The sequence below is a fragment of the Eptatretus burgeri genome, chromosome 14, assembly GCF_056783735.1.
Source record: "Eptatretus burgeri isolate ZD-2024b chromosome 14, Ebu_testis_v1, whole genome shotgun sequence".
NCBI lineage: Eukaryota > Metazoa > Chordata > Myxini > Myxiniformes > Myxinidae > Eptatretus > Eptatretus burgeri.
Window position 1 is genome coordinate 53,707,325 of NC_140974.1, and position 13,079 is coordinate 53,720,403.

Genomic DNA, 13,079 nt, shown 5'->3' on the forward strand with positions numbered 1-13,079 from the left:
GGAGAAGTATGTGAGGATCGTGCAGGATATGTATGAGGACAGTGTGACAGCGGTGAGGTGTGCGGTAGGAATGACGGACCGGTAAAAGGTTAAAGTGGGATTGCACCAAGGATCGACTCTGAGCCCTTTCCTGTTTGCAATGGTGATGGACAGGTTGACGGACGAGATCAGACTGGAGTCTCCATGGACCATGATGTTCGCGGATGACATCATGATCTGTAGGGAGAGTAGGGAGCAGGCTGAATCGAGCCTTGAGAGGTGGAGGTACGCACTGGAGAGAAGGGGAATGTTAGTCAGTAGGAGTAAGACGCAGTACATGTGCGTAAATGAGAGGGAGGGTGGTGGTATGGTGCAGTTGCAAGGAGTTGAGGTGGGGAAGGTGGATTGGTTTAAATACTTGGGATCAACTGTCCAAAGTAACGGAGAGTGTGGGAGAGAAGTGAAAAAGAGAGTGCAGGCAGGATGGAGTGGGTGGAGAAGAGTTGCAGGAGTGATTTGTGACAGAAGGGTAGCTGCAAGAGTGAAGGGGAAAGTATACAAGACGGTAGTGAGACCAGCTATGTTGTATGGTTTGGAGGCGGTGGCGCTAACAAAAAGACAGGAAGCGGAGCTGGAGGTGGCAGAGTTAAAGATGCTGCGATTCTCGTTGGGAGTGACGAGGATGGACAGGATAAGAAATGAGTGTATTAGAGGGACAGCGCAGGTAGGACGGTTTGGAGACAAAGTGAGAGAGGCGAGATTGAGATGGTTTGGACATGTGCACAGGAGGGAAACGGAGTATATCGGGAGAAGGATTTGAAGATGGAGCCGCCAGGCAGGAGGAGAAGAGGAAGGCCAAAGAGGAGGTTCATGGATGCGGTGAGGGTGGACATGCGGGTGGTTGGAGTGTCAATGGAAGATGTGGAGGATAGAGCGAAATGGAGACAGTTGGTCCGCTGTGGCGACCCCTAACGGGAGCAAGCCGAAAGAGGAAGAAGAAGATAAATGTAGAAGCAAAAATACTGTTTAATAATCCTGCCATCTCATCTTCATCCTCACCATCCACCAACTCTCCTGTGCTATTCCTCAATGGGCCCACACTCCTCCTAACTCTTTCTTTACCCATTATAGATGAACGAATGCCTTGTGGTTATGGTTAATATTCATGGTTATGTTCTTTTCATATTCCCTTTTGGCTTGCAGTTATTTTCTTAACTAGTGTCTGCTTCCTGCAAGTCCAATACTGATGTGAGTCAGACTCTCGTCCTGTTATTTTGTATTAACGACTGCCCTCTGCTTATCCCAATTCACATTCCACACCTCTCTACTCCACTGCCCTGGTCTTTCTCTGCCTCCACCTTTACAGGTCAGGTGAGGTCAGGTCAGGAATGGGAGTATGCGCCGGAGCAGTGTGTTGCTGCATCCACTTTTCGCTGGTACTTCAGGAGCCTCCATCTGGCCATGCCCCAGGCAGATTCCTGGCCCATCCACATCTCCTTGAGATGCTGATCAACCTGCTGCAACCACGAGGCATGGGGTCAGCCGATTGGCTTCCTCCACTTACGAGGCTCCCTCACTGAGAGAATCTGGTGAGCAGGATTAGCGTCAGGAAAACGAGCCACATGTCCATACAGCCGCAGCTGTTGCTCACGGACTATGTAGATAACAAATCTCATTTGAGTCGATCTCAGAAACCGCTCATTGGACACAAAGTCCGACCAGCGATAGCCAAGGATTCTCTGAAGAGACCTGGTACCAAAGGAATTAAGTCTCCATCTCAGATCCCTGGTCAGAGTCCAAGTCTCACATCCATAGAGCAAGACTGGAAGTACCAAGGACCTGAAGACTCTGACTTTGGTCCTCCAGCAACTGACCCAGACGTCTGCCGAAATTCTTGTCTGCGTTCGGTGAGGGCCCGAAGAGCAAGGATATGGTCAATCATTGACCTCTTTGGTGTAAAGCCTGATTGCTCTGGGTGCTGGTGCTTAAGCAGATGGTGGTGAACCCTATCAAAAATTACCCAAGCAAAGACCTTGCTCGGTATTGAGAGCAGCATCACCCCTCGGTAGTTGTTGCAGTCTTGGCGATCACCCTTCCCTTTCCAGAGAGGGACAACAAGGCCCCTCTTCTAGTCAGTTGGGATGATGCCTGTGTTCCAGACAGAGCACAGAACTGCATGCAACGACATGAGTGCAGCATTTCCACCAGCCTTGAGAAGTTCAGCATGGATGCCACAGATCCCAGGAGTTTTACCCCATTTCAACTAGTCAACCACAGCCTGTGTTTCCACAAACTAATGTGGACCACAGTTGATTGGAGGGTCAGCATTTGGGATAGTAACAACCCTGATGTCCAACTCGACAGCTGGTGGATCGGCCAGGAACAGCCACTCAAAGAAACCGGCCCAGTGGGCCTTCACTTCGGACTCCTCTGTCAAGAGCCTACCACCCTCCGCTTTAACTGCAGCATACTGAGGGATGGGCTTGGAGGAACACAATGTGCACATTCCTCTGTAAGCAGGAAGAGAATCACCTGACCAAAGGCGATGCTCTTCCCCTCACAGATTTCTCGCACATTGGCCTCCTTGTCCACCTTAAGTACACATACAGTTTTATGCCTCAGCTCCCTGAACAGCTCAGCTCTACTTTCATCCTGGCCTTGTGACTCTGGTTAATGGTATCCAGTGTCCCTTTTGAGACAAAATTCTTCTTTGCCCTATGGTGAGTTCCAAGACATCTACCGGCAACATCAAGGATGGTGGTCTTGAAGGCACTCCCCAACACTTCAGGATCTCCCAAAGTACCCAGACCCCCCCCCCCCAAATTGACACAGCCTGTTCGCAAACTCCTCAGCTACCCTCTCATCCTTGAGCTTGCCAACATCCAGCCGAGGTTGGGATGGCACCATTCTCCTGGATTTAAGCTGAAACTTCTGAGTTGCTACAATAAGCCTGTGGTCAGTCTTGAGGAACTGAGCACTCTGGTAGTCCCTGCAGTTCTGGATCATCCTCCAGCAACCATGAACGAGCACATTGTCAATCTTCTTTGCCTGTGGGCACGTGGCATAGAATGTGTCCTTCACGGTGAGATCACTTGCCTCAGTCAGAGCAAATGCAGAGACCACGGATATGACACCCAAGGAGTGACAAATCCTTTGTCTCATAATACGCTCGTTCTCCGGTGTTACCTCAATTATCATTGGAGTCAGCATATTGGACACAGCTACAGCAACTCCTTGGGCATGGTAACCATCAGAGTGACCACAGCAACAGTAGGTGTAACCACCTGCCATGGTCTCGCCACATTCCGGTCTCCGAACCTCAGAGAGTGCTGCAATACTGATGTCTAAATGCTGAGCTCAGATGATAAGAGAGACAGGTGATCATCCTCTCTGAGGGATAGGACACCTCAGCACCACCATGACACACACTACCGCAATCTGACCCTGAAAGTTTACCCCGTGGTTTCTCTACTATCATCAAAGATTGGGGGTCCAGAAGGCTTTGCCCCAATCCCGTCATCCGGTGAGCTGCCCTGCGGAGGGCAGCTGCACAGGAAATACTCCCACAGAGTGGGTTTTCAGATATTTTTTGTGCTTTTCGTATGTTTTGCGGAATGAAGGGTTTTACGGTGGCCGGAATACAAATCCTGCCACCAACCTCCTAATAAAAAGTAACCCAACTGTAGGCGAACGTCTGCAGACACAGTTGAGCACTAGATATGGATAGTCATTCGCTCACAGGGAGCTCCTCTGCCATTTGTCATGTTTTGTATTTCCTCCTGTTTGGTGTCCATGCCATACACCCTCCTTACCAAGAAACTTGGTGGGGGAGATGGTTTAGTCGCCAACATCCCGACTATGGAACAGGTTAGTGCAGGTTCACATGGTCCCTAAAGCAAGTCACAGTTCTAATCTGACTTGACCTGACGATAATCACTACCTAACAATATTAGGATCACTACCTTTACACCTCGCTGGAATTTACCCACTCTACACCCTACCATACTCTACACCTCTTTCCCTACTCTTTACCCTACTCTACATATGCTCCCTACATACCTCTTTACCCTACTCTACACTCTACACCCTTTGCACCATGAAGATTGGCCATTTATCCGATGGTAACCACCCACTCATTAACTTTACCCAATCAAAAGCTCCCAATTCACTGATCACATCCTCAAAGTCTGTCCTAAAATACAACAACTTTCCACCACTATCCCGAACTTCACATCTCAACAGTAGAGTTGCGCTGACTATGTTGTGGTCGCTTGTCCCCAAATGTTCTCTCACCTCCACCTCCTCAACAACATTAGGATCACTACACAAAAAGAAAAGATGTCGATATCAACACAAATAATATTATAATCACATTCATTATACATATTATAATTACAAATGAGGATTATAATTACAAATAAGTGATTTCTCTCTTTGTTTTTCTTTTTCTCTCATTTTTCTATGTCTACTGAGAGGTGAACTCTTGGAAATTGTTTTTCTCATTCTCACTTAGCTGCACCTGGATGGCTTTGAAGGTAGATAGTAGCAGCTGAAACCAGTTTCTTATCCAGGTAGGTTCCACTTGATGATTATCTTAGCTCTTTACCTGTTTGGATTTCTCCTGATGGCTGCAAAGCTGTATTTGGTCTTTTATTTGATTCTTTATTGACCTTTAACCTCTTTAGTGAGTAAACAAATGTATTTGAATTCTAAATATGTTTACCTGTCCATTGTGATTGGCCTTAGAGGATCCAGGAAGAGCACGTTTTAAAGTGAAACGTTTAGGTTCGAGTTCAGCTTTCAGTTCTGTGTGGTTTCCCCTGAGATTTTCTATGAGTTCCAGTGAACATCATATGGTCTCACGTTCCCATCTCCATGTCGTTTACTTCGGTCCTGTGGGTTGGGGATGGAAAATGCGTGGATCAAGTTACACATCAAGGGGTCTCTGTAATCTCAATCTGTCTCTGTCTCTGTTTGTAATCTCAAAATATATATATATATATATATATATATATATATATATATATATATATATATATATATATATATATATATATATCTTCTTCTTCTTTCGGCTGCTCCTGTTATGTGTCGCCACAGCGGATCATCCGTATGATCCGCATAGTGATTTGGCACGTTTTACGCCGGATGCCCTTCCTGACGCAACCCTGGTCGCCTCTTACGACACAGGGATATGGTACACCTATTTTAACCGGGGTATACACCGGCCCAGTACACTGGTGCTCATTTCGCCGACCTCTGAAGGATGACAGGCTGAGTCAACCCCCTGGTGTATTAATTCAGTGGTCCAACGGGGCTTGAACTCAGGACCTTTTGGATCCCAAGCCGCTGCCCTAACCACTGCGCCAACACTAGTCTCCGCCTTTTTTTTTCGCCTTTCTATCCCCTTTCACATCGTTTTTCACCTCCCTTCCTTTGTTTCCTTCTACGCATCGTTATTTATGCTCCACCCTCCCCTCTTCATTAGACCTCGCGCTCCAGCCTTCCCTCGCGTCGTCGTCACCCCATCCCACCCATCTGTCCTTGTTATTTCACGGTTTGCCCTTCAGTTCATCTCTTCCCCTTCCCTCCCCATCCCTCCCCATCCCCCTGTTTTCTCCTCGCATACCTTTTCCCCGAGATAGAGAGAGAAAGAGCCCACGGCTTCTTTGTGGTTATCTTTTAGTTGGCGGCCCATCCCGGCCCTTCAACTTATCGTGTTTTTCCTCACTATGGCTGTGTTTATTTCCTTTGGAAACCTGTCTCGGCTCGTATTTAATTAATTACTGTACGAGAGTAATCACCCCTCCTCCCCCCTCCTAAACATGACTTCGTATTCCCGTTATTCGGCATTTGAAACATTAACAAGAAAACATGGCGTCGTCTGTGTCACACCCGACGACGTCAGCGTCGAGGATCTCGTTAGCGCTACGGGAAACATAGTCGGTACTGACAAAGTTCGTGCCCCTCGCGAATGAACAAACGTGTGGTAATCTTCGTGTCTGAGACAGAACTGGTTCACGAAATCGTATCGACCGGACTATCAACAGACGACGGACATTTCGTGCTCGTCTCCCCTCTGGACACTCCGGCCGTGAAGGTCATTATCTCGAACGCTCCTCCTTTCCTGAAGAATCAGACACTGATCTCCGAATTATCTCGTTATGGTTCTGTGGTTTCTCAGATCACCATGTTACCTTTACGTAGCCAGGACGATCGGACGAAGCATGTGATGTGTTTTCGGAGACAAGCTTATGTGGTGCTTCCTCCCTCTAACGCTGAAAGAACCTTGAACATTGTTTTAAAACCCAAAATTGATCATCATGATTACCTAAGTCTACGTAATCACTGACACCCTGAAATGTTTCGAATGTGGTAATTTTGGACACTTGAAACGATCTTGCCCAAAGTCGACTTCGTCGAACGATGAAGCAAACCTCGTCAATAAGGATCCATCCTCTTCTTCTTCTTCTTCCTCGACTGTGAAGGAAGCAAATCCCGTGTCCGGTAATGACCTCCAGGCCTCCCAGCCCGATAGTCTAAAGAGCAAAACGAATGTTTGTGATGGTTTCACCATCGTTTCATCAAGGAAGAGAAAGACTTTACCTGATGGTCGTTTAACCCAGAAGAAAGGAGCATTTACAAACGAGGAATCTGTCGGTAATGTTCCTGCAGTTGTGATTGACGCCACTCTACGAGGCCTACCCGGTATGGACCCTGAATGGACCCGGAATGGACCCGGAATAGACCCGGAATAGACCCAGTACCTACGGAATAGACCCGGACCCCGGTACCTACGGCCAACAAGTTTACCCGACTTGCCGGTGAGGACATCGACGTCTCCCTTACAGAGACCACTTTACCTGTTATCGCAGTAAACAAAGCTGTTTCACTCGTTAAAAACTCTCCTATTGGAAAGTCCATCGACGGTGATACACAGACCACTAGTGATGATCCTGCTGTCACTTTGGTAAATGTTAACCTTGAATCCTTGTCAGCGGGAAATAGTGAAACAAATGTTAACCCTGTTACTGCTCCCAGTCCATCACGTGGTGAAGCTGGAAACGCAGGAAATGTTAAAATGGATGTTTTACGAGAGACCCCAAAGTACTGTATACCTCCACGCCGTTGGAGGTCGATAACACCGTTACGGTCGAGGGAAGCGATATCGCTACATCCACTGATGATGTTTCTGTTTCATCGACTCCCCCGATTATTTCCATTACTTCACCAGGAGATGTTCCCACAATGGAAGAGCACATACACGTGGTAACTAGTACAGATCTGTGTGTCAAAACTGACCAGAGTATCGATATGCAGGACGGTGCAAGCTTATGTGACTCGGAAACTAAAACTGACTCTGACAAATCTGACCTGTAGGAAGCAAACAGGAACAGTCAGGTGGAAACGGTGGAGAAGCTGACCAGTCAAAGTCCTACCCCCCCCTGAACAAATAAGACTCTTCTTACAAAATACATATAGGAAACGCAATATAAACCTGACGGAATACTTTCCAGATCTACCATCCTTCCTCGAGTGTGCTCAGCCTATCGTACTAAGCCTGACTTATTCGGTTTCCACCAGACACAGTCACCGCTTAAAAAAACTGATTGCCAAGGCGAAAAGGGATTCTCATCAACTATCCCACTTCTGATCTTATTCTTAGAAACTATTATTTTCCTCATGGCCAGTTTCAAGATTGGAACAATAGATGTTAATGGTGGTGGGAGCCCGCTCCGCAAGATCCAAATTGAACAGTTTGTAGAGGTCAACGGTCTCGACATAGCTTTTTTACAAGAGACCCATGCTGTCCAATCTGTTCAGGCTCAGTGGTGACTATTTATGGACAAGGAATGTTTCTTCAGTAACAACTCCACGTTGAAGGCAGGCATCATGTTTGTCTTAGGGAAACATTTCCATCCGTCCTGCCTTAAATTTACTAGTATTATTGATGGACACCTTGCCTCCGTGACCTTCTCTATCGATCAGGTCAAGTTCACAATTCTCAATGTGTTCGCTCCAAGCAAAAATGACGAGCGGATCTCCTTTTTTGCCGAACTGAGAAAATTCCTGCAAACACTGGATTTGCAGACTTGTCTAATTATTGGTGGCGATTTTAACTGTACTGTTAATGCTTCATTTGACCGGAACGGGCCGGAACCCCAACCATGTACGACAAAACTTTTTGCAAACATCATTGCGAAATATAATTTTCATGATATTTGGCGCATGCAGCACCTTTATGATCGGTCTTATACATGATGTCGTTGTTGAAACAACCACATCTCACTTGCGAGGCTTGATCGCATCAATGTAAATTCTCATTTATTACATGGAGTTTATAAATCCAAGATTGTGCCTTCTGGTTTCTCCGACCATTCCCTAGCTCGAGTCTTTATTCAACTCTCTAAACCATGTCCAGGGAGCTCTCACTGGAAATTCAGTTACAGTTTACTGGAAAACCTCAACTTCATTCAGGCCTTTGAATCCTTCTGGACGGCTCTCCTAGAACAGAAGTTAACCTGCTGATATGGTGGGATTTAGTAAAAACCCAAATTAAAGGGTTCTGTCAACAGTATCGGTTTTTTCTCAACAAGGGCTGACCATGAAATTAAGAAAATATTACAGTTAGAGACTTTTACATCTCCAATGGGTCATCGGACAAAATAATAGTAACATACAAAAATCCTTAACTGAGAAACAGTCCTTATTAAGGAAAATAACCGAGAGGAATGCACGTGGTGCCTTAGTTCGGATGAGGGTGCGACACCTGAATGAGGCAGACGTACCAACAAAGTACTTCTTTTCCTTAGAGAAACGTCTTCTCAGTAAACAGCTTTCTCAGCTGCGATTAGCAGATTCATCCATTACCTTTACACAATCAGAAATCAAACTTTTCGTGAAGGAATACTTTTCGAAAATATATTCAATGGAACAAATAAATCCTGTCAGTGTCGCCTCGATCTCCGTAGGCCTGCCAGTGTTGTGTGAAGATGGGCGTTCCCAACTGGAAAGACCCATCACCTTGGATGAACTTGGCACTGCCCTACACGGCCTTGCCATTGGGAAAGAACCTGGAATGGATGGACTTACAACCGAATTTTACAAGAAGTTTTGGCACTTATTGGGTCCAGAACTCATTAACACTTTGAACGCAAGCTGCCAGCTTGGAGAGCTACCTCGGAGTTGCCGACGAGCTCTTCTTACCCTCATCCCAAACAAGGGAGATATGCTGAGTATTGAAAATTGGCATCCTATCTCCCTGTTATGTATGGACTATAAGATCTTTTCAAAAGCCCTGGCATCGCGACTTACTCCTTATTTATCCTCGTTGATGAAGGAAGACTAATGTTAATGTGTCCCAAAACGTTCCATCTATGACATCTCCCTTGTGAGAGACATCATTGAACTGTGCAAGGAAAACCCTAAAGATTTAGGACTTCTTCTCCTTGATCAGGAGAAAGCCTTTGACCGTGTTGACCATCGGTACCTTTTCGAAGTACTTGAGCGGTTTGGACTTGGTTCAACCATCATCTCTTATATTAAAATACTATACAATAATATTTATAGTGTGCTTAAGATAAACAATGAACTTGTTGCATCTTTGTCTATTAACAAGGGAATTAGACAAGGTTGCCCTCTTTCTGGGTTGCTTTATGCTCTCTCCATTGAACCCCTACTGGTTTCTTTGCGCTGTAGACTAACAGGGGTTAGTTTGTCCCAGCTTGAACGGCCCATCAAGGTACTGGCATACGCCGATTACGTGTGTGTATTCGTACAAGATATCAATGACGTTAACATCATTCATTATTGTTTGTCCTTATTTGAAAAGGCTTCTTCAGCCAAAGTAAATTGGAACAAAACGAGCGCCCTTTGGCTCGGTCCGTTGTGCTACTTGGCACCAAGACTTCCTGCTCCACTGTCATGGGCCAATGATGGTGTGAAATACCTTGGAGTGTTCTGAGGTAATAATACCACAGTAGCAAAAAATTGGGCTGGTCTGCTTGAGTTTGTTGAGGGTAAACTGCAAAAATGGAAAGGTCTGATCACACAACTGTCATATCGTGGAAGGGTCTTGGTCATCAACACACTGGTGGCCTCCACCTTATGGCACAGATTCTTTGTGCTGCATCCTCCAGCGGTGTTGCTTCAACAGCTCCAGAAGTGATTCGTGCCCTTTTTCTGGGACGGAAAACACTGGCTGCCACCTGGGGTCCTCAGTTTACCACTGACCGATGGAGGACAAGGCCTGGTCGACATAAAAAGCCGGCTAATGGCCCTTCGACTCTCGGTTGCTTTTCGCATGCTATACACGTGACCCTCTCCACCATGGGTCAACGTCGCTCGTTACCTTTTGCAACAGGCTGGGAGGCTAGGCTATGACCACTCTCTTTTCCTGATGGACCTGTCCAAAATCAACACATCCCCCCCTCTCTGGTTTCTATCAGAGCATACTAAATGCGTGGCAAGCTCTGACAATAACAAGAGCTACACATTCTTACACGAAACAGATGTTTCTGGAAGAACCTTTGTTCGACAACTCCCTTTTCCATGATATTCCTGCTGATAGGTGTTTTATTCAATGCTTTACCGACAGGGCGTTAAATCTGTAGCAGATCTTCTCAGCCAAAACGGCAGCTGGATCGGAGCTGATGCATTGGCAAGCCTGGTCGGAGTGCGATCCTCTCCAATCATGGCACGCATACTATGTAGTGTGCTTTGGACATGCACATAGCTCGCACCTGCTTGGGAGCAAGACCACCAAAGCAATGAACAAAATGCACATCAAATACCTTCTCTCTCTACCTTTCCTGAACTCGTATGTGCTTTTTCTCTTGCCAGCCCTCTTCCTTGTGCCCCTTTTAACGTAGGCTTCAATGGCCTTCCCAAACAAAAAGACCTTTATTTGGGTTGTGTAAAATTTATTTCGCGACGGCAAATAACACAGCAGAAGGTTCGATGGAGAGACCTCTTACCTTGTTCTCCCCCTTATTTTCCTAACTAGAAAGGTTTTTATCATCCTCCTGTACCACCACGACATGGTGACCTCCAATGGAGACTAGTACACTGGATCCTTCCTTCTAATCACTTGTTACATCATTTTTCAAATCCGCTTGTAGATGAATCTCCTTTTTGTAAGAAGTCTGAAAACCTTTTTCACATCCATGTTGAATGCCAACATTTGGCACCTTTATTTATTTTACTTCAGAATTGTTTTGTGAGGTTTGGTTTGTTTTTTAACACTTGTGTGTTCATCTATGGATTGGATAACCCACACAAAAAATTCCAATGCTGTGTTAGCCAATTTCCTGCTTGCTCAGGCAAAGATGGCAGTATACAAGTCAAGGAAAAGAAAACTTGATGGTGTTGGAGTAAATGATGAAGATGCTTTGTTTTTGTTCCAAAACCTAGTAATAAGTCGAGTTAAATTGGACTTTGCTTTCTTTTCAGTAATGGGAAGACGACATCAGTTAGAATCAAAATGGTGTATAAAAGAAGTTATTTGCAAAGTCCGAGAGGAATGTTTATCCTTTTGTGAAATGTTTTGTATATAATCCACCCCATTCATCCTTTCCTTTCTTCAGAAATTGTTTCTTGGTTTTCCTTCTTTCTCTGACATGAAAATGTAACTCCCATTTGGGGGCTTTCTTTTCTATTTTTATAATAAAAATATACAAAAGTCTCTATCTCTATCTCTATCTCTGTGTCTTTCTGTCTCTCTCTATTTCTCTCTGTCTCTGTCTCTCTGTCTCTCTGTCTCTCTGTCTCTCTGTCTCTCTGTGTCTCTGTGTCTATCTCTCTATCTCTCTTCTGTCTGTCTCTCTCGCTTCTGTCTGTCTCTATCTCTATCTCTATCTCTATCTCGCTTCTGTCTGTCTCTATCTCTATCTCTATCTCGCTTCTGTCTGTCTCTATCTCTATCTCTATCTCGCTTCTGTCTGTCTCTATCTCTATCTCTATCTCGCTTCTGTCTGTCTCTATCTCTATCTCTATCTCTATCTCTATCTCTATCTCGCTTCTGTCTGTCTCTATCTCTATCTCTATCTCGCTTCTGTCTATCTCTATCTCTATCTCTATCTCTATCTTGCTTCTGTCTATCTCTATCTTGCTTCTGTCTATCTCTATCTCGCTTCTGTCTATCTCTATCTCTATCTCTATCTCGCTTCTTCTTCTTCTTCTTCTTCTTCTTCTTCTTCTTCTTCTTCTTCTTGCTCCCGTTAGGGGTCGCCACAGCGGATCATCCGTGTGATCCGCATAGTGATTTGGCACAGGTTTTACGCGGATGCCCTTCCTGACGCAACCCTGGTCGCCTCTTACGACACAGGGATATGGTACACCTATTTTAACCGGGGTATACACTCTATCTCTATCTCTATCTCGCTTCTGTCTGTCTCTATCTCTATCTCTATCTCGCTTCTGTCTATCTCTATCTCTATCTCGTTTCTGTCTGTCTCTATCTCTATCTCTATCTCTATCTCGCTTCTGTCTATCTCTATCTCTATCTCTATCTCGCTTCTGTCTATCTCTATCTCGCTTCTGTCTGTCTCTATCTCTATCTCTATCTCGCTTCTGTCTATCTCTATCTCTATCTCTATCTCGCTTCTGTCTGTCTCTATCTCTATCTCTATCTCGCTTCTGTCTATCTCTATCTCTATCTCGCTTCTGTCTGTCTCTATCTCTATCTCGCTTCTGTCTGTCTCTATCTCTATCTCTATCTCTATCTCTATCTCACTTCTGTCTGTCTCTATCTCTATCTCTATCTCGCTTCTGTCTATCTCTATCTCGCTTCTGTCTGTCTCTATCTCTATTACTATCTTGCTTCTGACTGTCTCTATCTCTATCACTATCTCGCTTCTGTCTGTCTCTATCTCTATCTCGCTTCTGTCTGTCTCTATCTCTATCTCTATCTCGCTTCTGTCTGTCTCTATCTCTGTCTCTATCTCTATCTCGCTTCTGTCTGTCTCTATCTCTATCTCTATCTCACTTCTGTCTGTCTCTATCTCTATCTCTATCTCGCTTCTGTCTGTCTCGATCTCTATCTATATCTCTATCTCGCTATGTCTGTCTCTATCTCTATCTCTATCTCTATCTCGCTTCTG

The 13,079-nt window shown here is 45.3% G+C and overlaps 1 protein-coding gene across 1 annotated transcript in view; it reads left to right on the plus strand.

The window, feature by feature from the left end:
- The first annotated feature begins 6,475 nt into the window (after positions 1 to 6,475).
- LOC147013226 (uncharacterized) overlaps positions 6,476 to 13,079 on the plus strand; it is a 111,588-nt gene continuing 104,984 nt past the window's right edge. The window contains exon 1 of the mRNA XM_085854876.1: positions 6,476 to 6,803. The gene's annotated coding sequence lies outside the window, so the exon portion shown is untranslated. The remainder of the gene's footprint in view (positions 6,804 to 13,079) is intronic.